The following is a 24701-nucleotide window of genomic DNA, read 5'->3' as shown; positions in this document are numbered from 1 at the left end:
GTTACTAGGAAAGTGCAAATTAAAACCAAAATGGCATACTTCTATATCTACTCAAATTGCTAAAGTTAAAAAGACTGACCACACCAAGTCCTGGCAAGGATGTAGAGGCACTAGAGCTCTCACATCTTGCTGATGGGAATGTAAATGGTACAACTTTGGATAACAATTCGGCAGTTTCTTAAGTTAAACACACACCTACCATATGATACAGCTACTCCTAGGTATTTATCCAGGAGAAATGAAACCTTATATCCAGACAGAGACTTGTACAAACATTCATACAATGCGTAAGATAGATTTAGATGTAATATTAAAAAACTGCCCATCAACAGATAAACTGTGGCATATTCATACAATGGAATAATGCTCAGCAATAAAAAGAAATGATACATAGGAAAGCAGTTGTGGCTGAATCATTGATTGGGCTCCTGTCTACCATATGGGAGGCCCTGAGTTCACTTCCTGGGGCCTCCTTGTGAAGGCAGGCTCACCCGCACACAGTGGAGAGCAGGTAGAGCCAACTCAGCAAAGGTGATGCAACAAAAAAAAGGGAGACAAGCACAAACACAGAAGAGTGCACAGCAAATGAACACAAGAGAGCAGACAGCAAGCAAGACACAAGGGGGGAGGGGAAATAAAATAATAAAAAAAAATTAAAAAACAGGAATGGCACATGTAACAACATGGAAGAATCTCTAATTAAGTATGCTTGGCAAAAGAAACCAGTCAAGAAAAGAGAAAAAATATGGTGTGTTAGCCAAAAGCGGCACTGACGCAAAGTGCCAGAAATCTGTTGGATTTTATAAAGGGTATTTATTTGGGATAGAAGCTTATAGTTACAAGGCCCTAGACAGTCCATCTCAAGGTACAGTAAGAGGTACTTTCTTACCCAAAGTCTATTGCCACATATTGAAGCAAGATGGTGGATGATGTCTGCAAGGGTTCAACCTTTCTTTTTCCTCTTAAGGCTCTGTGGGTCCAGCTTCTTCCAATCTCAGCTATAGGCTGGTTTAGGGATCATCTCTTTTCTGGGGCTCATTTCTTTCCGAGCTCAGCTGCTCTGTTCTCTTCACAAGGTCAGCTGTAAACTGTTAGGCTCATCTCTCTTCTTGGGGCCACAGGATCCTTTGTATCTTCTCTGTGTATCTACTTCCATGTGAGAGTCTGTTTTATCAGTCCACCAAGGGGTCTGGGACTCAGTGCTGAGTTGCACTCTAATGACGTGGTTGAATCAAAGCCCTAATCTCAACATAATTTAAACAGATACCTCAGCAGAATCTAATACAAAGAGTATCACACCCAGAGGAACAGACCACTTTAAAACATAATCCTTATCTCTTTTTGAAATTCATAAATAATATCAAACTGCCACATATGGTATGATTTGATTTATAGAAAACTCTAGAAAATGAAAATCTTAAGTGACAGAAGATCAGTGGTTGCCTGGGGATGGGTCAAGAGGGGCAGGAAGGAGGAAACACCAAGGAGCACAAAGAAGCTTTTGGGGTTATAGGTAGGGTAGATCCATGGTCTTGATTTTGTACACTCATATGCTTTAAATAGGTATAGTTTACTGTGTATCAACTATATTTCTATAATGCTTTTAGAAAGGAAAAAGATGAAGGGGGACATAAGCCTCAAGACATTGTGTACCTAGATCCAGTTATACCTATACTTAGATCTTTGTTATATAATCCAATTAACTCCCAATATTTGTTTAAATGATTTGAGTTTTTCCATTATTTTTGTTTGCTTGGCTGCTGAAAGCAACATACCTTGAAATGGGTTGGCTTTTAACAATGGGAGTCTATTAGCTTACAAGCTTATAGTTTTGAGGCCATGAAAATGTCCAAAGACATCAAAATAATGCACTCTTTCTGAATACTGGCTGCTGGTGATCCGGGCCGCCTCTGTCACATGGTAAGGCACATGGCAGAGTCTGCTGGTCTCTCCCTTCTCAGTTTCGGTGCTGTCAGTTTTTTGCTTCTGGGGCTTTTTATCTCTTTATCTGAATTTCTTTCTCTTATAAAGGACTCCAGTAAGAGAATTAAGGCCCACCCTGGGCCATGCCTTACCTGAAGTGACCTCATCAAATGGTCCCACTTGCAAGAGCTTTACACCCAAAGGAATGGATTAGCATTAAGAACATGATTTTCTGGGGTACATACAGTTTCAAATTACCACACTCCACCTGCTGGACTCCAAAAGACATGGTCTTTCAAATGCAAATACATTCATTCCATCACACTATCCCAAAAGCCTGAAGTCATTTTAGTAAGAACACTAAGTGCAAAGTCTCCTCAAAATCAGTTATAGGTGTTGTCTCTCCTGGGACACAGTTTCCCTCTGGCTGTGGGCCTGTGAAACCTAGAGAACAAGTTATCTTCTTCCAGTATACAAAGGAGGGACAGCCATAGGATAAACATTCCATTCCCATAGGGAGAAACTGGAAGAAAATCAGGGGTTACTGGTCCCAAACAATTGCAAAAAAACTGCAGGGCATTCTCCATTAGAGTTCTAGATCTGAAAGTCATCTGTAGGACGATGTTTTATCCTCCAGGCCTGGTGGAGGGGCAGCCCCACCCTTTGCAGGTGCTTGCACAATGGCCATGGGGTGAAGGCTCCAACCACTTCAAGCACTGGGGTGGTGGCCAGACTCTCTGCAGGTGTCTAGGCGTCTGAGAACACTGGGGCCTACATGCTTCCTGGACAATGGGCAGGAGGCCCGCCCTCTCCAAGTACTGAGGCGCACTCACCCTTTCCACACACATAGAGGGGTCTGCTCTCTTGGCCCAAGAAGAGGTCTTCAGTCCAAACCTCAGCTTCCATGGTCCTGCCCTCACAGTGCTTTTTCCTTCCCTTTTCTGTCCCTTTTAGTCTGGGCTGGCAGTGGTTCCTTTCATACAGACCTCACAAAAACCTCATATAAAGTACACAGGGTCCAAACCATCAGACAGAAAATTCCCACAAATCCTTCCTGGGAACTGCATTTCCTATCCTGACTTGCACTGAAACGGCTGACTGAATCCATGGTCAGTTAAACCCTCACGTGGAGCACTATTCTCTTGGGGAGTCACTTTCCAGAAGCTCAGAATTTTCCAAAAATTCCAAAAATTTTCCAAATTTTTCTGGTTTCTTTGTGCCCAGTTCATTTCTCAGGTTATTCTTTTCCTCTCTCATTTTACTATAAGCTGCAAGGAGAAATCAGGCCACACTTCACACATTTAGTTTGGAAATCTCAGCTAAATATCCAAGCCCATCACTTTCAAATTCTGCCTTCCCTCCAACACCAGGACTCAATTTTGCCAAGTTCCCGGCCATTTTAAAACAAGGGTCAGCTTTCTTCCAGTTTGCAATGACATATTCATTGTTTCTATCTAAGTCCTCATCAAGAAGTACCTTTAGCGTCCATATTCCTACCAGCAATATGGTAGGAATCTAGCACACTGCTGGTAGAAATCAGCCATCTAGGCCTTTCCTACCAAGCACCTCACCATTCTTCCAGGCTCTTTCCATTACCCACTTATGAAGCCATTCTCACATTTTTGGTATTTGCAGTAGCACCCCACTCTCTGTACCATGAAATGGGTTGGCTTTTAACAATGGGAGTTTATTAGCTTAAAACCTTACTGTTTTGAGGCTGTGGAAATGTCCAAATGAAGACTTCATCAAGACAATGCTTTCTTCCTGAAGACAGGTGGCTGGTGAGTTTTCTGTCACATGGGGAAGTCTGCAGGTCTCTCCCTTCTCTTCAGGTTTCATTGCTCTCAGCTTCTTGCTTCCCTGGCTTTTTCTGAATTTACTGTTTTATAAAGGACTCCAGTAGGGGGATAAGCCCAACCCCTGGACCATGCCTTAACTGAAGTAACCTCAACTAAAGGTCCTACTTACAATAGGCTTTCACCCACCAGAACAGATTAGCTCTAAGAGCAGGTACAAACCACCACATCCAGAAACCCAACAGCCCAAATATGAAGCCAGTGTGCTCTCTGTCCACCAGCAAAGGCGCACGGCAGGCGTTAAATGCGAGGCAAGCACCACACATCAAGGAGGGGCCTCTTTGCTGTCTGGACACAGGTAGATGGTTCCCCCGGAGACTCGGCTCTGGGGCCACACCTGACCAGGCCTGACACCTGAGACACATTCAGGGTCCAGGCCTCCCATCAATCTCGGGCCTTGGGTCCAAGCTGGGCCTGATGTGGAGGAGCAGACGAGTGGAGCCTGGGGAGGAGAGAGGGCAGCGCGCGGCACTGTGTGCTGGGGAGGAGGGCAGCCTGCAGCCTGGACCGTCAGGGGCTTCTCTGCATTCTGCAGAAACACCACCAGAGGCTCGTTCTTAATTAGAGATGCCAGAGGCAGAAATGGATGAACGATCCAATTAATAGTGAAATCAGAGGGAAAGTGACAGGAACAAAAGGCTGAGAATGGAGCAGTGTCTATTCTCTGGCCAGCAGGAAACAAATGACACATCTCCAATTAGAAAGGGAAATAAAAGTCCAAATTACCAGCATAAAAGACAAAATTAGGCAGTAACATCCAAACCGCTTGACGACTTATTCTTAGATGCTTGGCTCCTGGTGATGGCGAAGGGAAGGAAATCCATGCCCAGAAATAGAATCACAGTGTTTTTGTAGGAATTGTTGCCAAGCATGGCTAAGGGGGAAATAGCCTTATGCCTCTTTGGATCTCTCCACAGCTTCTAAATAAAATTAGGGTCGTTCTGCGGGTTTCTCTAGAAGCCTGTAATAGCCCACGACAGAGAAGACCCTTTCAAGATAAGCAATGCAGGGACTGTCAGGAAGCCCCCCTCCCTGCAGCACCCCGGAGTCCTCACAGGAAGCCCCTCCCCTCCCTGCAGCACCCCTGGGGTCCTCACAGGAAGCCCCCCTCCCTGCAGCACCCCTGGGGTCCTCACAGGAAGCCCCCCTCCCTGCAGCACCCCTGGGGTCCTCACAGGAAGCTCCCCTCCCTGCAGCACCCCTGGGGTCCTCACAGGAAGCCCCCCTCCCTGCAGCACCCCTGGGGTCCTCATAGGAAGCCCCCCTCCCTGCATCACCCCTGGGGTCCTCACAGGAAGCCCCCCTCCCTGCATCACCCCTGGGGTCCTCACAGGAAGCCCCTCCCTTCACTGCATCACCCTTGGGGTGCTCACAGGAAGCTGCTCCCTTCCTTGCATCACCCCTGGGGTCCTCGTGGAAGCCCCTCCCTTCCCTGCAGCACCCCTGGGGTCCTCAGCTGCACCCTCCATCCCCCCACCCGTGGTGGAGACTCCAGCTTCCATTTCCTTTAGCTGCTCCTACGCTGTTCAGTGAAAGCTGGAGCAGACCTGTCTCCCTGGGGCAAAAGTGGTTTGCAGACCGCTGTATTTGGTGTTTGTTATTACTCAGTTGAATGAGAAGCCACCATTTAAATTTTAAAATCTTACATTAAAACTTGGATTCCCAGGTCAGTCTTTAAATTTGTCTTTAAATGAAAGAGGAAAATGGACTTGCCTGTCCATTTTTTGAATCAATAAAGTTAGACGTGCACTGGAGTAATATTTATTCAAAGCCTGCTAAGTAGCAGCCACGTAACTCCTGTACCTCAGTTTCCTGAGCTGAGCCTACCGCATGGAGGTGCCCGTGTATGGAATGTTCTCATGTATTCAAAACAAGCAGATTCATGTCCGATGCCAAGCACCATATGCTTGAGCGAGTGGTGGTGATCATTCTGAGAGACTCTGAGGATACAAATATAAATAAGATGCAGCGCCTGGCCTCAAGGGGTGGTCAACATGCACAAGACATCCAAGGTGCTGAGTCCCCACGTGTGTCCGTGGAGGCGAGACCTGGGGGTGAGGGTGGGGGAGGCTGCAGGGGAGGGGCTAGGTGAGCAGAGTCTGCAGGATGGCAGCGAGGGGGGAGCGCGGGAGCCCAGGAACCACGTGGAGGAAAGTGGAAATAAGAGGAGAGAAGCCGAGTTCCAAGGAGCCTCCGGATCCAACTTTGCCTCAAGTCCTCATGGCCCATTTTAGTCACATAAGCCAATACCTTTCCCTTTGGGGCTGAAAGCAGTTGGATTTGGGTTTCTGTTGCTTGCAATCCATACCCAGCCCTCCCCAAAAAAGCCAATACTAACCAATACAGGAATTCTTAGGCCTTTCCGATCCCCCCAGTGCAGAGTCATGTCTCGGGCTCAGTGGCAGCACCTCCCGTGTGGCTCTCCGTTGGACCATGTTCAGGACACACCACCTTCTATCTGATCCTCTCCTTAAATGCAACCACTTAAGGGAACTTGGTCACGGAGCCCTTTTGTAGGTGCTGCATATTAGCACAGGAAACGAAGCTGTGCCTTCAAACCTGCCGTTTTCTCTAGTTAGCAACCAGTGATGCACACATGGCTAAGCAAGCAGCAAGAATCTAGAGATTTCACTCTACCAGCACATCCAGAGGAAGACACACTGCCTTACCTTACTACCCGCAGCCCAAGCTCAGAAATGAGATGCTCCCCTGGGGCAGGGAAGGCTTTAAAATGTTAATGCCCTTTTATTATCCCTTTAGCATGTCATTATTTCCTAGTCCAGCTGATATTAGAGCTGGGAAACTTAATTATCATAGATATATGTTGGAGGGCACCATCTTTGAGATCAGCATGAGTTTATTTTTATTTCTGTCCAAGCATGACAGAGTATGGCCCCTGCTGATGATGCATGACTGGCTTTTGGAGTTCTGAAAGCCACAATTCATTGACAGAAGTACTATTATTCATACAAATACATGAAAACATGTATTTGTCAGAAACATAGACACTGAAATATTACAATATAATAACAATATGGAAATTGCACTTTTATTCCTTCCCCTGAAGACCTTTAAAGAAACTTAGCAAAGAGAAGAAAACATGCTGGGGACAGAAGGTACAGCCCCAAGACACTCGTGCCTTCATCCTCAAAACCCTGCGTGGCAAAAGGGGCTTTGCAGATGGGATGAAGTTAAGCATCTGGGAGGGGGGCTCTCCTGGATTATCAGGGGGGCCCAGTGTAATCACAAGGGTCCTTCCAAGAGGGAGGCAGGACGGCCAGAGTCAGGAGATAGGATGATGGAGGCAGAGGTCAGAATCTGAGGATGGGGAAGCAGATTTGGCCCAACGGACAGGGCATCTGCCTACCACATGGGAGGTCTGCGATTCAAACCCCGGGCCTCCTGACCGGTGTGGGGCTGGCCCATGCACAGTGCTGATGTGCTCAGGGAGTGCCGTGCCATGCAGGGGTGTCCCCCGCATAGGGGAGCCCCACACACAAGGACTGCGCATTGGAAGGAGAGCCACCCAGTGTGGAAAAAGTACAGCCTGCCCAGAAGTGGCACCACACACATGGAGAGCTGATGTAGCAAGATGACGCAACAAGAAAAACAAGACACAGATTCCAGGTGCCACTGACACAAGCAGACACAGAAGAACACACAGCGAATGGATAGAGAGAGCAGACAACTAGGGGGATGGAGGGGATGGGGAGAGAAATAAATAAAAAATAAATCTTTGAGAAAAGAAAAGAAAACCTGAGGATGCTACACTGCTGGCTTGGAAGACAGGGAAAGAGGCTAGGCGCCAAGGAAACAGTGAAGCCTCTAGAAGCTTCCCTAGAGCCTTCCGAGGGACCTGAGCCTTCTGACCCCAAGCTTGGTAAGGTAATAAATATGTGCTATTTTAAGCCATAAATGTGTGCTAATTTGTTACAGCACTAATCGGAAACTCATATATATGACTTCAAGGTGATATGGATGAAAACAAGTGTTTTGCAAATTTAGAAAAAGCCCATTATCAACTGACTCCCTATTGGGAAAGCTGCAGGAATGATATTTTGCTGCTGGCTCATAAGAATACCTGCCCCTCTGCCTACACAACCTGAGAGAGAACAATTCAAGATGCACAGGGGTGGAGAACCTGGGCTCTGCGGCCAGCCCATCTGCTGGGAATTCTGGCCTCTACAGGCATCAGCTTCTTGAGTTCTTTATCCCTTTTCTGCCCCACGTCCTCACCTGTAACCTTCAAATGGTAGGATTACCCACTTCAAAGCCTTGTAGTGAAGATGCAATGGGTCAATACCTCGAATGTTCTTTGTATAATAGTATCTGGCTCTTAATAAGTATTCAATAAGTGTTAGCTATTAACATTCATAAGCTGGAACTGTAAACTCCTAAGGGTAGAATTTATATGCATTGCACATTGTCACTCTTAAAGTTCTCTAAGATTGCCCTCCACACATAGAAGTTCATAAAGTATTTGTGGATTAAAAACATCCCCTGGGGAAAAAGGAAAACCTGGGTCATAGGATCAGGTCCAAGTATCCACCTAATCCACCTCTCTTTGGAAATTTCCAGTAACAGAAAATTCACTGGAGATATTCCAATAAAGTCAGACCTCTATTCTTGCCTAGTAGCTTGCTCCATCTCTGGGCAGCTCTAGCATTCATTCAATTATTCATTCACTCATGCTTTCATATATTCAAAAAGCATTTATGGAGCATACTGTGTTCTAGGCATTGGACTTAGGACTAGGAAGAATGGTTAGTAAAACAGACAAAGACACTGTGGACCTAACAATAAAATAGCGGTTAAAAATATGGGAAAGTGGACCTGGCCCAGTGGTTAGGGCGTCCGCCTACAACACGGGAGGTCCGTGGTTCAAACCCCAGGCCTCCTTGATCCATGTGGAGCTGACCCCTGCGCACTGCTGATGCGTGCAAAGAGTGCCATGCCACGCAGGGGTTTCCCCGACATAGGGGAGCCCCACGCACAAGGAGTGCACCCCGTAAGGAGAGCCGCCCAGTGCGAAAGAAAATGCAGCCTGCCCAAGAATGGCGCCACACACACGGAGAGCTGACACAACAAAAAGAAACACAGATTCCCGACACTGTTGATAAGGAGAGAAGCGGTCACAGAAGAACACAGAAAGCAGATAACTGGGGGGGCGGGGGGGGGAGAGAAAAAAATAAAACATGAATCTTTAAAAAAATAAAATATATAGATATAGGGAAGTACATGTGGCTCAAGCAGCTGGGCATCTGTCTACCACATGGGAGGTCCTGGGTTTATTTCCTGTTGCCTCCTAAAGAAGACTAATGCAAAGGGCTGGCCCTGCAAGCTGCTGCAGTGAGATGATGCCACAAAGAGACACATCAAGGAAACACAATGAGAGACTAAACAAGCAGGGAGCAGAGGTGGTCCAAGTGATTGGATGCCTCTCTCCCACATGGGAGGCCACAGGTTCCGTTCCCTGTCCCTCTAAAAAGAAAACAGAGAGCAGAGAGTACAAAACAAGTGGGTACGAAGAAATAAAATAAAACTTTAAAAAATATATATAGATAGATATGGAAATAGATATGTTGGTAAATAGATATAGATATAGCTATAATATTCATTGATACATTACTGATCAAATACTATGTGACTCCCTGTATGGTTTACATATATATATATATATATAGAGAGAGAGAGTCTTATTTAATCATCTCAAACACTCCACATTGGGATTAGATCCTACAGATTTAACAAATGACAATTCAATTATATGTGGTCAGAATAACTTTTGTCATCTGACAACACTTCCATCAGAAAATATAAAAGAGAAGAACAAAAGAGAGGGAGAGGGAAATTTATCTTATCTTCAACTCTCCCCAAATCTACCTTATTAGACTTCCAATACCCTCTTTGAAATTAGGCCCTGCCCTAAAATGCCCCAGAAAATATAGCCATAGCTCAAATGCAAGGAGAAATTTAAAAATAAGTCCATTCCCTTTTAAACTTCAGATGATCTTTAAAAGATTTTCAAGGATCACTTTGACTATTGGTCATTCTGCTTTAGACACTTTAGAACAAATCTCCGCAGACACTTCCTTTCCACCTTCCACTGACGTAGGAGCAGCCTCATTTTATTGAAAAGGGAACTGGCCTGGAGCAGCTCAGCAATCAACCCAGGCCACAGAACAAGGAAGGAGGAGCCAGGATTCGAACCAAAACCATGGTCTGAAAACACAGCCAAAGAACGTGCTCCCCAGGAATCCTTTGCTTTGTGTTGAGCTAAGAAAGGTTCTCTTTCAGCTTTCCCTTTGGAATCTAAAAAAGAACAAATCTATTCCATCTTCCACAAAATGGTCCTTGAGAGGCTTCAAGAGCTGCCAGGCATCCCTCTTTACCTCGCCCTGGGCTACACACACAGGCCCCCTCCAGTCCCACCCACTGAGCTTGTTTCAAGGGCCCTTGGCACACCAGCCACTCGCAGAACATGATCCATCCTCCAGAGCTCCGCTCACAGCCTGGAAAGCGCAGGACTGCTGGCGAGGGACAGAGCGAGTCCATCACCTGGGGCTTAGTTTTGCTAGAGACCAGGGCACAAGGCTACCTCACTCTCCTCTGGGTCCTACTATTAGAAAACCAGCAGCCAAATATGAGGAGAAAGGGGCAAGAGCTCCTCAGCCTCCATGTGGAATAGGAGCGGGGCAGTGGCCAATTGGCAGGACAGACCTCAGGGAGAGGTGAGGTTCACGGGAAGGAAGATCATTCCAGGGCTGCGTGACCTCGTGATTTTTCACAAAAGCTGGAAATCCAGATTTCAGTGTGAATTTGCCCATTATAACATGCTGGCAACACATTTAATAATAGCGATTTTTTAAAGTGCGGATGCTCTCTCACACACACACACACATACATGTTTGGGCACACACACAGATCTGATCCGCGGCCTGCCTGTGAGTGGCCTCTGTTCTGGGATGAGGAGCCAATCGATGCCGATGAAAACCTTGTGGTGCCTCTTCAAAAAGCTGATTTGTCAGGTCTCACCACTGAGAAAAGTGCCATGGCTCCTCACATACACAGCTCTTAAGCAGCATCCTCTCCTTGTAAAGGGTTTTGGATTTGTTTTGTTTAACTTAAAAGTAAGACTTAGCATTTGTCCCTCCTAATCTTACCAGATTAGGCCAAGGTTTCAGACTTTCAAAATCAGTCAAGTCCTCAGATTCTGTCCCCCAAAAGTCATAGAATCTCAGATCACGGAAGCTGATTTATTTGTATATTACCACAATTTACATATTCCTAAAGTCACACCATCTCCCTTACCTAAATCACAATCCCAATGCACAGAATTTCTAACACAAAAATTCTCAGTGAACCCTGAAATCTTTTCCCTGGGAGCACAGTGTTTTCTACACCTTCACAGAGTAATGGGGTGACAATTCTGCAGACTGAGGGGTCCTCTCCAGAGGCTGCTAATGAAAGGGTCATGCCTTTGGGGTGCAGAGGGCCCTGGGATGTTGCCGAGGTCAGAGTACAGCTCTGTGGATGACTCCATTCATCCTGGGGTTGTGGCAAATGTATTATAAATATGGACATTGAAACCATGACAGATGCATCAGTCAATTAATTAATCCTTCAATTAACACAGGATTTGCAGGCCAGCCTGGAATGCCCTGGAAAAGTCTTAAAGCAGTATGGTGACCTGCACGCTCTATTTTGTTCCTCTGAAGACCAGGCCATGATCAGCTGGAAGAAAGAGAAAGCCCCATTCTCAGGTGGCTACTGAAGGCACAGCTGAGCAAGATGCTTTCGTTTTTCAAAGCAAGTTATCTCTTGGGTTAGGCAGAGGAGATTTTTAGTATGTTTTGGTGAGGTAGAGACAACCAAGTACAGGGCAATAATAATCCCAGCCCTCCATGAACTTGGAGTGGCCTCTCCAGGAGGAAGGCAGGGCTCCACTGGGAGGCGCCCCCAGGCCCTCTGGAGGGAAATGAAAGGCTCAGGGAGCTGCAGAGGTGAGCAAGTTCCTTGGGCCCAGGGTGGCATGAGCACACAGATACCATCTCCAAATGCCATCCCCAGTATCTCCTTTCATCACAAGTTGGGGACAGTAAATAATGTGCATTGTCAAAAGCACCCAGGGCAATGCATCCTCAGTAGTTTTCGTTTCTGGGCAGATGAACTCCAATGACTGGAATCTGACCTTTCTTACTCTGAAGATTGAATGCCTTGGGTTTAGTCAAACACTCCCATGGAGTGCAGGGACTGCTGTGAGCCCAGGCAGGGTGGCATGGACAGGTTTTGAGCTGGACCACCTTCTGTCTCCAGGGGAGCACTAAGTCTTCCAAGACCAGGAAGCAGGCTGGGCCACATCTGGATGATTGACAGTGCATTAGGCTTCACAGACACCGCATTTCTTCTTTATGAAAACCATCCCAGGAGCAGCCCCCTGCAGACCACAACAGGGAGAAATCAACCCCTCCAGATCTCCGCTGCCACAGGAGAAAGCCCTCATGGCCTTTCAGTCTACCATGAAGTTCTTAAGACTGAGACCAAGCCTCGCTGACCCTGTAAACGGGAGCCCGTGGAGCACCAGGAGGGACAGAAGTCCGGGTGTTGTGTTTCTCTGTGGAGGACAGACTGCACCTGGGGCTCTCTAAGCAGCTTAGAGGAGGAAGGATGGTTCTGAAGGCTTAAATCCTTTCTCCCCGAAGTCTCTGCTGCAAAATGAAAGGCCAAGAAGAATGTTAAGGAAAAAACGGCAGAAGCATCAAATATGATGGTTCAAACAGACCACGGCAAAGAACATGAAAAAGCCAGGGGCTGGCTCCTGGCCAGATTTGGAGTCATAAATAAATCCAGTTCATTAGGATGAAGAAACCCACAGAAATGTGCCAAGGCCAGACCTGCCAAATTGTGTGCATGTTCCTTCTAGAGCTGAAGGCCAGGGGCTGGGACTCCTCTCCAGGAAGAGGGAAGCAGCCCTGCCTGCTGCAGCCGCTCCTGACCCTTGAGCACCTCTGGACCAGGCTCTCACTCCTTAGTGACGGTCCCCTGGCCGCCAGCCCTTCAGCACAGGGGGCTCAGCCAGGATGGACCCCAGGGCCCAAGAAGGGGTGACAAAGGAGCAGGTGGCCAGGGCATAAAGCTGCGGGTACCTTGATGACGTCTTCATCAGCAGATTTGCATTCTACAGAGTCCGACACGTCGACCACAGACCCGTCCTCTTGAACTGCCACGACCTTGATGGGGACCGAGACAGCCTTTCCCGTGAGGATGGCCGTGTTCAAGACCTCCGTGTCCTGGACAGAGAGAGGAAAGTGCACGTCAGCAATGGGACACCAAGCTGGCCGTGGCAGCAGGGCCCCTGCCTGGGGCACCCGCCACCTTCCTGCTTGCTCTGCAGTTTCCAAGCCATCTGTGCGGGGGACGGCGGGAAGCCATCGCACACACCCAGGCTGGGACGAGCAGGCCCGAAGGCTGCCCGGCCGCTGAGGGGCAGCTGCCCGCCTGCCCTCCCCCTCCCGCTCCCCTCACTCCCACCCCACCGTCCAGCAGATGCGTCTCACGTGCCCGCAATGAGAGTTCTTCACAATATTTTCCAATCCTCATGGGGAAGGGGCTGCCTAATCTCCAGGGTTTATCGACACGGTGAAGGCATTTTTGTTTCAGGTTAGGCAAGCAGAGGAGCACAAAGACCAGCAGAGGCCTGGTGGCAGGTTAAAAGCCTCTGCAGGCCGGACAGCCACCAGCACCCACCTCAGCCCCATTTCCAGTAGCCCCAAGCTGCCCTGCCAACCCGGGGACATGCATTAATTTCGCGCCTCCTCTAACATCTCTCAGAGTCCGGTAGGTCCTGTCGCCATAATTTACCTCAAATGTGTCAAATTCTCACCATCCCAACATCCTCCACCTAAGTCCCAACATCCTCCGCTTAAGCCATCATCTCTTACCTAGACAAGGACAGTAGCCCCCAGGGGCACCACTGCTTCCGCTCTGGCCCGCCTCTGGGCATTTGAAACAGTAACTTCTGTGCTCCGGCAGGCAGAAGCTCCCTTTGTGCTAACCTCTGCCTTGATGGAACCCTTCCATAGCGATGGGGGGTGAGGAGCCATGCAGGGGCTCTGGAGCCACACCGCCTGGCTTCGAGTCCAGCTCAGCTTCTGTTTCCATGAGGGCTGTATTAACTGCTGTGGCAGAAAACCCAACTCAGAGTGAAACAAGCCAACACAGGTGTCTATGCTTCTCACAGAACCAGAAGTCTGGGGGTGCTGGCTTTGGTCCAGTGAGCCAGTCAGGGCAGGGTGACACCCTTACCTTCAGCGTAGCAAGATGGCGCCCACGACCTAGCCACCTACATTCATTGTCAAAGCTGGAAGGCAGTGGGACAGGTGGGAGCACACCTGCCATACTGGTCCCTTTCTATCAGGAAGACAAATGCTGTGTCACACAGCCCAACCGCGATGCCTTCAGGAAGGGAAGGTAGCAGCAACTCCTCCTAGTCGAGAAGCTGAAGCCCAGTGGGTGCAGTGGACTACCCAGAGAAAATACAAAAGAGGAGAGAAAAGTAGAACCCTGGACTTCAGGGCAATGGAGCTGGGTAGCAGAACTACACTCAAGAGAAAAGAGTAATGAGAGTTCTTACATAATGAGCGTCTGCTGGGCTAGGTATTGTGGCCAGGGCTTCATGTTATCTTGACACAGTTCCCATGACTTTGGCTCTATGTTACCTTCATTTGATCGAGAAGAGCATGAGAAATGAGGAAGCTCTACTGGTAAAGAAATGGGACTGGCCAGCTCTTCTATCTCTGGGTATCCTCACTGACAGAAAGGGATCTTAGACAAGGTACTCATTGGAGTGTTGTTTCTAATAGTTAAAAGCTATCAAATGCTTTCTAACTAAATACCCATCAGTTGTGAAATGGCCCAATGAACTTGATATGCATGTTTAATAGTGACTATTCTGCAGCAGGTAAAATGATGAATTGCATCTATATATTGATTGAGATTAGAACAGAGTGCTTCAGTTTCCTCCTATACAATAAGAATTTCTTCCAAAGTTGTGTAAGGTTGAGATTGAATAAATAAGGCATGTCTACCAGATCTCTTTCTGAGCAAAGTAATTGGATTTTTCTGCCCAGTTGAACTTAAGTTTGACCATGTGACTTGATTTGGCTGAGATGTGAGTTCAGAAGCTTTAAGAGCACAGTATATCGTGCTCTCCTTTCCTCCACTGCCATGGCAATGGCTGCTTTCTTAACTTGGGTCCCAGAGTGAGGCCAATGCCGAGCAAAGTCCCAGGTGAGCAGTGAAGGACATGTGTGAGCAAGAAGACACCTCTGTTGTTTTAAGCTCCTGAAATTTAGGAGTTGCAAGGAACTTTCGAGAATATTGTTTTGGCAATATACTCTCAGGCTAAAGACAAAAAGAACTGTGAACATGTATTGAATTCTAGTTAGGTTTGTTTTCCACAGCAGTATGGGGCTAGCAGTTCTAAAACTAGTGTATTCTAGAATGAGCAAATAATATATTTTGGATAATGAGAGATAGGTTTCTCAATGCTGGAAAAGTGAGTTAAAAATGGAAGGAGGAGATTAGAGTGAACTGTGTGTGCTGAACTGGAATTGGAAGTACTAGTAGAAATTAGAGCAGGGGAGAGGGAGAGTAAAGGAGGAATGAAGAGAGAGAGGTGTGTTAAATACATGTCAATGTGTGTATATATATTTTTTCCTAGTTCTGTTTGCTCAGAGGGCTTACAAACAATAACACCTCTCTATCAATGAACACACACCTAGAATCCAGATTTTAGTTCTAAAGTCCATTCTCCAATAAAAGAAAACAGAGCTCCTGGGAGAAATGGCTGCTCCTAGAGCTGAGGCAAAGAAAGTACATGATAAGGAACCTAAAATATATTTTGGAACCAGCAGGTAACAAAGCACTCAAAAAATGTTAAAAGGACACAGGAGCCAGCTTGAAGAAGTTCCCACCAGCCAGTCTGGGACAATTTTAGTTTCAAAATAAAGAAGGCTGTAATGCTAGTAGTGGGTTATACTACATAGAATAAAATAAGCCACTGCATTGATACTGAACATAAGCACCCAAACAGGTTGGGTGGAAGAAAGAAAGGCTCATCCCTATAGGCTTCCAACCAAAAAATGTAAAAAGAGCAATGAAATTAGAATGCCACCACCTGGCAACCAACATTTATTACTGTAATTGTTCTGGGCAAGAATCATTAATGGATGCTAATGGCGACTGAAAGTGATAAAAAGCAGGAGATTTGCATGGTGTCAAAGTATCTCTTGCAAGAGACTAATTTCAAAGAGAAAAATAGGAGCTTTACATTACATAAACCTGGCAGATGCCACCTTAGCAAATGATCAAAGATAACATCACTAGTAATGGGATAAATAGAAACCATATGTCCTGAAAAGGATGCAACATCACTTCTAAGTTTCCAACAAAAAAAATATATAAACTGAAACGAATAATGAGGAAATGTCAGATAAACCCAAATTATGGGGCACCTGACCAAACAATTTATCTATTTTAAATATGTCACAGTCTAAAAGACAGACTGGAGAACTGGTCCAGATTCAAGGACATGAAGAGATATGAAAATGTAACACGTGAGCCTGGATTGGATTCTCAAACAGAAAACACATTTTTCTTTTGCTATAACAGGACAATTATTAGTAAGATAATGGATTGAATTTAAAGAAGGTATATAAATCAGATAATTCCTTGTTTCAATGTTAATTTCCTAATTTTTAAAAATTTTTTAAATTTTTTAATTTTTTAAATTTATCTCCCCCGCCCCCCGTTGTCTGCTCTGTGTCCATTTGCTGTGTGTTCTTCTTTGTCCGCTTCTGTTGTTGTCAGCAGCACAGGAATCTGTGTTTCTTTTTGTTGCATCATCTTGTGTATCAGCTCTCCATGTGTGCGGCGCCACTCCTGGACAGGCTGCACTTTTTTCACGCTGGGCGGCTCTCCTTACGGGGCACATTCCTTGCATGTGGGGCTCCCCTATGCAGGGACACCCCTGCGTGGCACAGCACTCCTTGCACGCATCAGCACTGCGCATGGGCCAGCTCCACACGGGTCAAGGAGGCCCGGGGTTTGAACCACGGACCTCCCATGTGGTAGACGGACGCCCTATCCACTTCCCAATTTCCTAATTTTGATCATTTCACTCTACAAATATAAAAGGCTTTGGGAAATTCACACTGAAGTATTTAGGGATAAAGAATAATCATGTGACAAACAATCTTGAACATTTCATAAATAATCATAATATGTGTTGTATAGAGAAAGGAACATTTGGGGGATTGGGGTGAGAGTGTACAAGAATTTGTATTTTTAAATTTCCTATCAGATTGAAATTATTAACTAGAAAAAACCTTTATAAAAAGGATTGGGGCTTGTATGTTGCTGCAGCAAAGTCTGGCCTGTCCTGGCAGGTTCAATTACACACACATACACCACATGTTTAGATAAATATCAGTTTTATTATGCACAGATCTCTAAAGCAAAATCTTGAGTAAGGAAAAAAAAACTAAGCTAGCAAATGCTTTCAAGGTTTGATCCCATTTAGGTCTTTACAGAATGAAGCAACTTGAAGAATTTATGAAGACATCTATGTCTATGTAAACACACATTACCAGCAGATAGATCCACAATGAATAGATGTTTATTTGGGGGGATTCGAAGGGGGCCAGGAAAAGGGAGGTCAAGTAGAGAACACAGCCTCCCCCATAATAACTTTTATAAAGAGATGAGCATCTATCCATGTATTATTTGTATAATAAAATGTATTTTTCTAATTCGCAATGATAAGGAAAATAAAAGGAGGAAGGGAGGAAAAGACTACTCCCAGGCTACCCCTGAACTAGACCAGCCTGACTCCGAATCCAATCACTTAAACAGTCTGCCATACTGTGTCTCCCAAACTATAAAAGAAAGGCAACGATACAACGGAGGAGTCTTAGTAAAATCCTTCTGAGAGTAAGCCAGTGGGGGGAGGGGAGTCTGTCCACTGCCACCCTTGGCCTCTGAAGCTCTCCCACGACATCGTTTGTCTTAGCAGGTCTGATGCTGGAAGTGGCACATGGCACCCATCAGCATGCCTGACGCAAAACATGGCACTTGGAACCACAGTCCTGCATCCAAGAGCACGTGTTCCTTCCATGCCTGCTCTTGGCCAGGCAGTGCTAGGCCCTGGAACTGTGATGGTGAACAAGACAGACAGACGTTCTCATGGAGCTTCCATTCTAATGAACAGAAGAACCAAAAGAGCAAACAAGGCAACAAAATCCAAAAGGGATGAATCAACGCATAAAGATATGTCACGCTAAACGCTCTAATGATTAACGACAACTACCTCTGCCTAACACTAGAGAAGGGCTGGGCACTGTGCTAATTGGTTCACCCAATTCTCTCTTAACATCAATTCATATTTATAATAATATTCAATACAGCGCATATTAACATCTGATTGAAAAATCATAAAGAACTACATCTGGTATATCGTAAGTCCACAATAAATATTAACTAGTCGTTGACAGCTCATTTAATCCTCAGACATCCCTTTTCAAGGATTACTGTTTCCATCCCCATTTTACAAATGTCGGAACTTGAAGCTGAAAGTATTCCATTATTTGTCCAGAATCACACTGTTGCTAAGCAACAGAGCCAGGATGCCAAATGCACTTCGCTGCCCAAAGCATGCCATCCTAGCCTCCATGCTATTCCTCCTCTCAGCTCCTCACCTGAAGATGGATCTAACAATCCCACTTCCTTGCCTAACTCAGAAGAAACCTGTAAGGATAAAAGGCAGATTGGTAGAGGCTTTGGTTGTTAAAAACCTTTAAAAAAATGTTTTATGAATGTGAAGCTTAATATTTAGTAGTAATAGCCAAGTAGCCCCAAAGTCCCAACCCGTGACCATGTGTGCCTTCAGGGTAGTCCACCCCACTTGAGCCCCAGCCTGTGTGGTTCTGGACAAGAGTCCTGGGACCCAGCAGCCTACATCTCCACGGCCCCACACGGGGACATCGGCCTCTGAGCAAGAACCTGATTCTGACCACAGTTTGCTCCCAGACACCTTGACTTCTTCTTTCTAAAGCTTCAAAGCAGGCGTAAACTTCACTAATAGAAAAACTCAGATGTGGTTGCAATTTAAATAAGTGGTGTTCAGTTCTACTGTTGTCATTGTATAACATATCAACCCAGTCCCCCAAGTGATGGCTATTTTTGGACTCTGATAATGTATTAATCCACAAGGCAGAATGTGATTTCAAAATTCAGCTCTTTATGAGTCCCTGAATAACACAAGGAAAGTTATTTCAAATAAGGTGGCACTTGGCGGAAGAGTCAGTAAAAATGTCACCCAGTCAAAGCTCTGCCCTGAAGTGTCCTGGCCCGTGGCTGGGGGCAGAGGTGAGGCTGCTTGCAGGGGTGCACAGGACAAGCTCAGAAACACTGGTAAGGAGCGGGAACAGCAGAGGCTACTGGCCTGATGCAATGAGGCCCCCCCAGGGAAGACAGCTGTCAGGGGCCTCGGGGGCAGGTTCCTCTCCACTGCTGCAGCACAGATCAATAGGTGAGACCCTGACTTGGCTGTGTGCGTGGAGGTTCTCCTGCAGGGGGTAGGAGCAGAACCAAGAAAATGCCACGAGCCTGTGAGCTCCAGGCTCCCCTTTCCCAGGGTCTCCCAGTGCGGGTGAGGCAGGCTCTCAACTGTTGGGAGTGGAGAGAAAGCTGTTCAAGGGTGCTACAAAGATACCCATGGAAAGTCCCCTCCTCCTCCCCTGGTCATCATACTATTCAAAACGACCCCACCTGCCACGCAGGCAGATGCGAGCGGTGACCACACTGGGCCAATTTCCTCGGAAGAGTCTGGAATGGGGAAGGAGGGATCCCAGCCTTCGAGTGGCTCCTCTCCAGCGGGGATGGGATGTAAACTCAGAAGCGGCTGCCGCCCATTTTCTGCCAGTCGACTGGCATGCGGAGGATGCTGGCCGACAGCACAGAGAGATGAAGCAGGGTTCTGGAGAGAGGAGTGAGCTGGAGCTTGCGAGGGCGCTCCAGTGCTGGCTCCAGGTCACCCCTTGAGCCCTGCCACCTCCCTGCTTGGGTTCTGCCCCACACTGTGTCCTTACAGTTAGCTCCCCTTTGCTCACACTAGCCCTAACGGGTGTCAGCCCCCAAGAGAGCCTTACCCAGTCCCGTGGGAAGGGGTGCAGGCGTGCTGGCCTGAAGGCTCAACAGTTTTCACGGTAACTAAGTGCAGAGGAGCTAGGCCCTCGGTGGCACCAGTGTCTCACTCTATCAGCTACGGTGGGCACCAGACCTTACACCCATACCCAAGGGGCTTGGCCTGGGTGCTGGGGGGCACAATTGGTCCATATGAAGGTGCTGAACCAGGGGGCCCTCAAATCTCATCTGTAAAATGGGATCCTAATATCCAACCTATCAGCTCCCAAGATGCTTTGAAAAGGATCAAATATGAAAGAAAATAATCACCATTAACACTACTAAGTGACAGAGGGAGTGCCAGCTGGGAGCCACCAGTAGAGTGGGGGTCACCACGGGGGACAGCCCACGAAGGTCACGCAGGTGGTGGATGGGAGTCGGGGGGACACTGACACAAAAGAGCAGCCCACAGAGAAAGGCGCTATGATTACCCTCATTTTACAAAAGAGGAAACAGAGGCTCAGGGGCTGGGTGACCTGCCTGAGGTCGCACCCGTGGCTGATGGCTGAGCTGGGGTCTGCCCAGGTCCCCAGCACACGCTCACACCAGTGCCCGGGCCCCGGGGAGGCCACGCAGCACTTGGGGCAACGTGGGCCTGCCTTGGCTGTGCTAGCACCTGGGGAGGGTTGTACCACGTCGCGGGGATGGTATGAGAAGCTGCAGAACATTCTAGCGTGAATCTTGTAAGTGTTCCCTCTCCAGCCTTCCTGTGCCTCTTAGCACTTGCTTAATTACAACTGTAACCTGTTAACAGTGTTTCTTTGTTGTCTGAAAAATGAAATAGCTTCTCATCCAGCTTGAGCTCAATTAACATTTAACACAACTTCCAGTTGCCATCAGACCAGCAAGGAAAAGAGAAACCGTTCAATTAAAAGTAAAACCTGATGAGACGGCGCTCAAAAGAGAGAAGTACTCCCAAGAATACACTTACCACGATTTAAGCTCAAGCCCCGAGGAGGACTTTATTCTAGCACTAATAAGCACCTCTGGATAGCGACTGTCAGTGCGACCGGACGGTGCTGCGAAGAGCCCAGTGAGCCATCCAGAGCCTGGGCTGGGGTCTCAGGCTGATCCTCAACCCTAAGGACAGACCCCACCTATGGACGGATGGAGAGGAGAAAGAGGGAGAGGGAGGAAAACGAGAGAGAAGCCAGGAGGGGGATGGGAAGAGAACTTATAGTCCTAAAGAGGTAGAAATGGAGCTGGAGAGTGATGGCAGGGGGACAGAAAATCAGTGAAAAGAACATGCAGAGAAATATGGAGAGGAAGACAGCCTGGATAAGGCAAAGCAAGAAAAAGGCAATGGGTCAGGGACACCTGGAAGGAGACTAAGGAAAGGGAGACAGCCAGGGCATGGCCAGCAGGGGCAGCACACTGCAGGTGGCAGGCTGGAAGACAGGCAGCACAGGAGAAACGGGCCAGCCCACGAGCCCGGGGGCGGAGCTCAGCCCAGTCCCTGCAGGGCCAGGACACTGGGCAGAGTGGCCCCCGGCTGGGGCGCCCTCCAGGCAGCCTCTGCTCCGCCCCGCGAGGCTGCAGGACGGCAGGCGCCGCGCACCCAGCGGGACTCGCTCAGCAGCGCCCGAGGCTCTGCTGGGCATCCAAGATGAAACCACAAAGCAGGAAACACTGGCAGGATCCTTCCAAAGAGGGAGCACTGTTCCTTCTTCGCAGGTTTTGACACATGTAATTTGCATAACAAAAATCTCTGAGGAGGAACTCTTATTCTCTTGATTTTGCAGATGAGAATCTAACGTCAACACTACTTGAAGGAATATAGCAAGAGCCAGCACTCAACAATGGAGACGTCACAAACCTCAGGGGCCCGTCAAAAGTTAGCAGGCACATAAAGAAGCAGGAAACATGACCCAGAACCAGGAGAAAGACAAATGCGTGTCAAAAGACCCAGATGGAGAGGATGGAAGTATGTATAGAGGAAGAGAAGATGAGACTTCTCCACAGAGAAGAGTCAAGCTGAAAGACAACGGGATGACTCTAGCTATTTACCCAAGATAAATGAGAACCAGACATAGAAGCTTTAGTCATACTAGCCAAAACCTGGAAACAGTCTGCATGCCCATTTGTTGGGGAATAGTTAAGCAAACAGTGGTATATCCATACAAGTGAATACTAGTCAGCAATTTTTTTAAAAAAACTACTGATTCATGCAAAAACATGGCTGAACCTCAAAAAATTATGCTAGATGGAAGAAGCCAAAGTACATACTACAGGAGTCTATGAACATGAAACTCTAAATGATGGTGCTCGAGTGAGCCGCTGCCAGGGGCTGGTGATGGAGGAAGGGTTGGCAGCAGAGACATGAAGAAACCATCAGGGAGGAGAGATCTGTGCATATCTCGATTGTGCTGGTGGCTACATAATGACTCATTCAACTCACTGAACTGTGATAAGGGTGAATTTTACTCTGTGTAAGCTATACTCCAGTGAAACTAATGAAACAACTCGGTTTCCTTTCTGATCGCTCATTACTGCAAGCCCGGATCTGTCGTGCTGTAACTGTTGGTTCAGAAGGTAAAGGAAGGGCGGCATGGGAAGAACAGGAATCCAGGGAGGGAGGGACACACGTGTCCCCAAGGACACGCCCACTCTCCAATCCCATTTGTGAGAAAACCAAGGCTCACCACTCTCTCTAAATGCAGCAGCTGCTGAGTGCCACACGCAGGCCCGGGTAGGGGTGACGTAAGCTCCTCCCCTAACACGTGGGTTCAAGCTTCTGCTCCTTGTCCCCCAACGCGCCTCTGCCCGGCACCACCCGCAGTGTGGCAAGAGAGCTCAGGGGTGGGCAAGGGGCCAGCTTCCCTTGTCCAAATCCTGCCTCTGCCACCTTCTACCTGGGGTCCCAGGCAAGTCGTTTAAACACATCCAACATGGTTTCCTTACCTATAAAAGGTGGTTAACAATTGTAGCTGTCCCTCAGTGTTAACTAAGGAAATGAATTTAAAACACTTGGAGCATGGTAGGTGCTCCACAAAGGTTTCTTCTTGGCTTTATTACTCCCACTTGCTTTTTTCTTTTTTCAGGGCTCTACTAAAATGCTGCCTTCATGTGAAGCATTCCCAGACGACTTTTTCCCAAGTCAGAATGAACTGCTTCTGCAAATCTGCATTTTACAAATGCCTCCTCTTAGCCTGTGGCACATAGCTCACATAGCTATCTCCTGCCTGTTACTTTAAATGCTGGAGTCTAGAACAAACCTAGAAACACCAAAACTGTTTCAACCCACAAATATCAAAATAGATATCTCACTGAGACTACACCAGGTGGCAATAAGTGCAGGTGAAGTGGGGCATGGGCAAAGCAAAGGTCATGTCCTTGGGAAGATGAGATCTGCCTTGTCCCCCTGGGCCCTTTAATCCTGGGCTGCCATAACCCTCTCGAGAACTAAAGCTCCTCGCGCAGGAGCTTGCCCAGCACACGTCCATGGGAATGCTCTCTATAAAGCTCGTTCCAAACGAGGTTGCCTAGGACACTTCCAGAATTCTGTCCTTAAAGAAAAGACAGCTGCGTGTCCTTATGGGCCAACCTGACAGAGAAACACTTTTTCCGCTAAAAGCAGTTTAGAAATTTTGTCTTGAGAAAAAGCTGAACAAAGACAGCACAGAACACAGAACGCCATGAAAATTATATCCTCGTTTTTCTATTCCACCCTGAATCTGCCAAGAGCAAATGTGTAATGTTAGGAGAGAATCCATTCTTCCTATCTGTTTTAAAGACTATTCACCATCTTTTCCTTAACATGCATAAATATTAAATCAATAATACTATTGCTAATAATAATTCATGTTCTATTATTATAATTCAAAATAACTGCTGTGTTGCTCCAGCATTTGAGCAGAGAATTTCAGGACTCAAATTAATGAAACTGCCGCTGCAAATCTATTTCCGTCTCCAGCACTGTGTTTCCTCAAGCCCAGAGGCATCCCTTTTGCCTGAGTCTTCAGCAGCTAGATGGGCTTATTTCTTGCAGAAAGGAAGGCACAGCATGACCCACTCTGCCTTCATGCTGCTGGGAAAACAATGGCCAAACTCTGGCCCTCACCGCTATTAGGAGAAAGCTCATTCTGTCTCATTCTCTAAGAAAGAACTTCCTCACTACTTGGGGAAACAAGTTTTGTTTTTCTTCTATTTTCATAGTAAACTCAAGTTGCAAAACAAGCCATTGCCCATTGCTCCTACCTCCTTGCCTACAAAAAGGAATCAATATTTAGTGATCTATAAAACCTGTCAATTGTAAGGTTTCATTTTTGCTTTTAAAAACCAAGACAGGGAAGCGGACTTGGCCCAGTGGATAGGGCGTCTGTCTACCACATGGGAGGTCCGCAGTTCAAACTCTGGGCCTCCTTGACCCGTGTGGAGCTGGCCCACGCGTAGTGCTGATGCGCGCAAGGAGTGCCCTGCCTGCGCCCCTGGGTAGGGGAGCCCCACGCATAAAGAGTGCACCCCGTAAGGAGTGCGCCCTGTAAGGAGAGCTGCCCAGTGTGAAAGAAAGTTCAGCCTGCCCAGGAATGGTGCTGCACACACGGGGAGCTGACACAGCAAGATGATGCAACAAAAACAGATTCCCATGCCGCTGACAACAACAGAAGTGACAAAGAACATGCAGCGAATAGACACAGAGAACAGACAACCAGGGGAGGGGGGAAGAGGAGAGAAATAAAT

General features: G+C 47.2%; 1 pseudogene; it reads right to left on the bottom strand.

Moving 5' to 3' along the window:
• The window catches only part of LOC101432720 (transmembrane protein 132B-like), a 253068-nt pseudogene that overhangs the window by 51125 nt on the left and 177242 nt on the right, over positions 1–24701 (bottom strand).

This window comes from Dasypus novemcinctus, chromosome 6 (genome assembly GCF_030445035.2).
Source record: "Dasypus novemcinctus isolate mDasNov1 chromosome 6, mDasNov1.1.hap2, whole genome shotgun sequence".
Classification (NCBI taxonomy): domain Eukaryota; kingdom Metazoa; phylum Chordata; class Mammalia; order Cingulata; family Dasypodidae; genus Dasypus; species Dasypus novemcinctus.
This window is presented reverse-complemented; position numbering and strand designations above follow the sequence as displayed.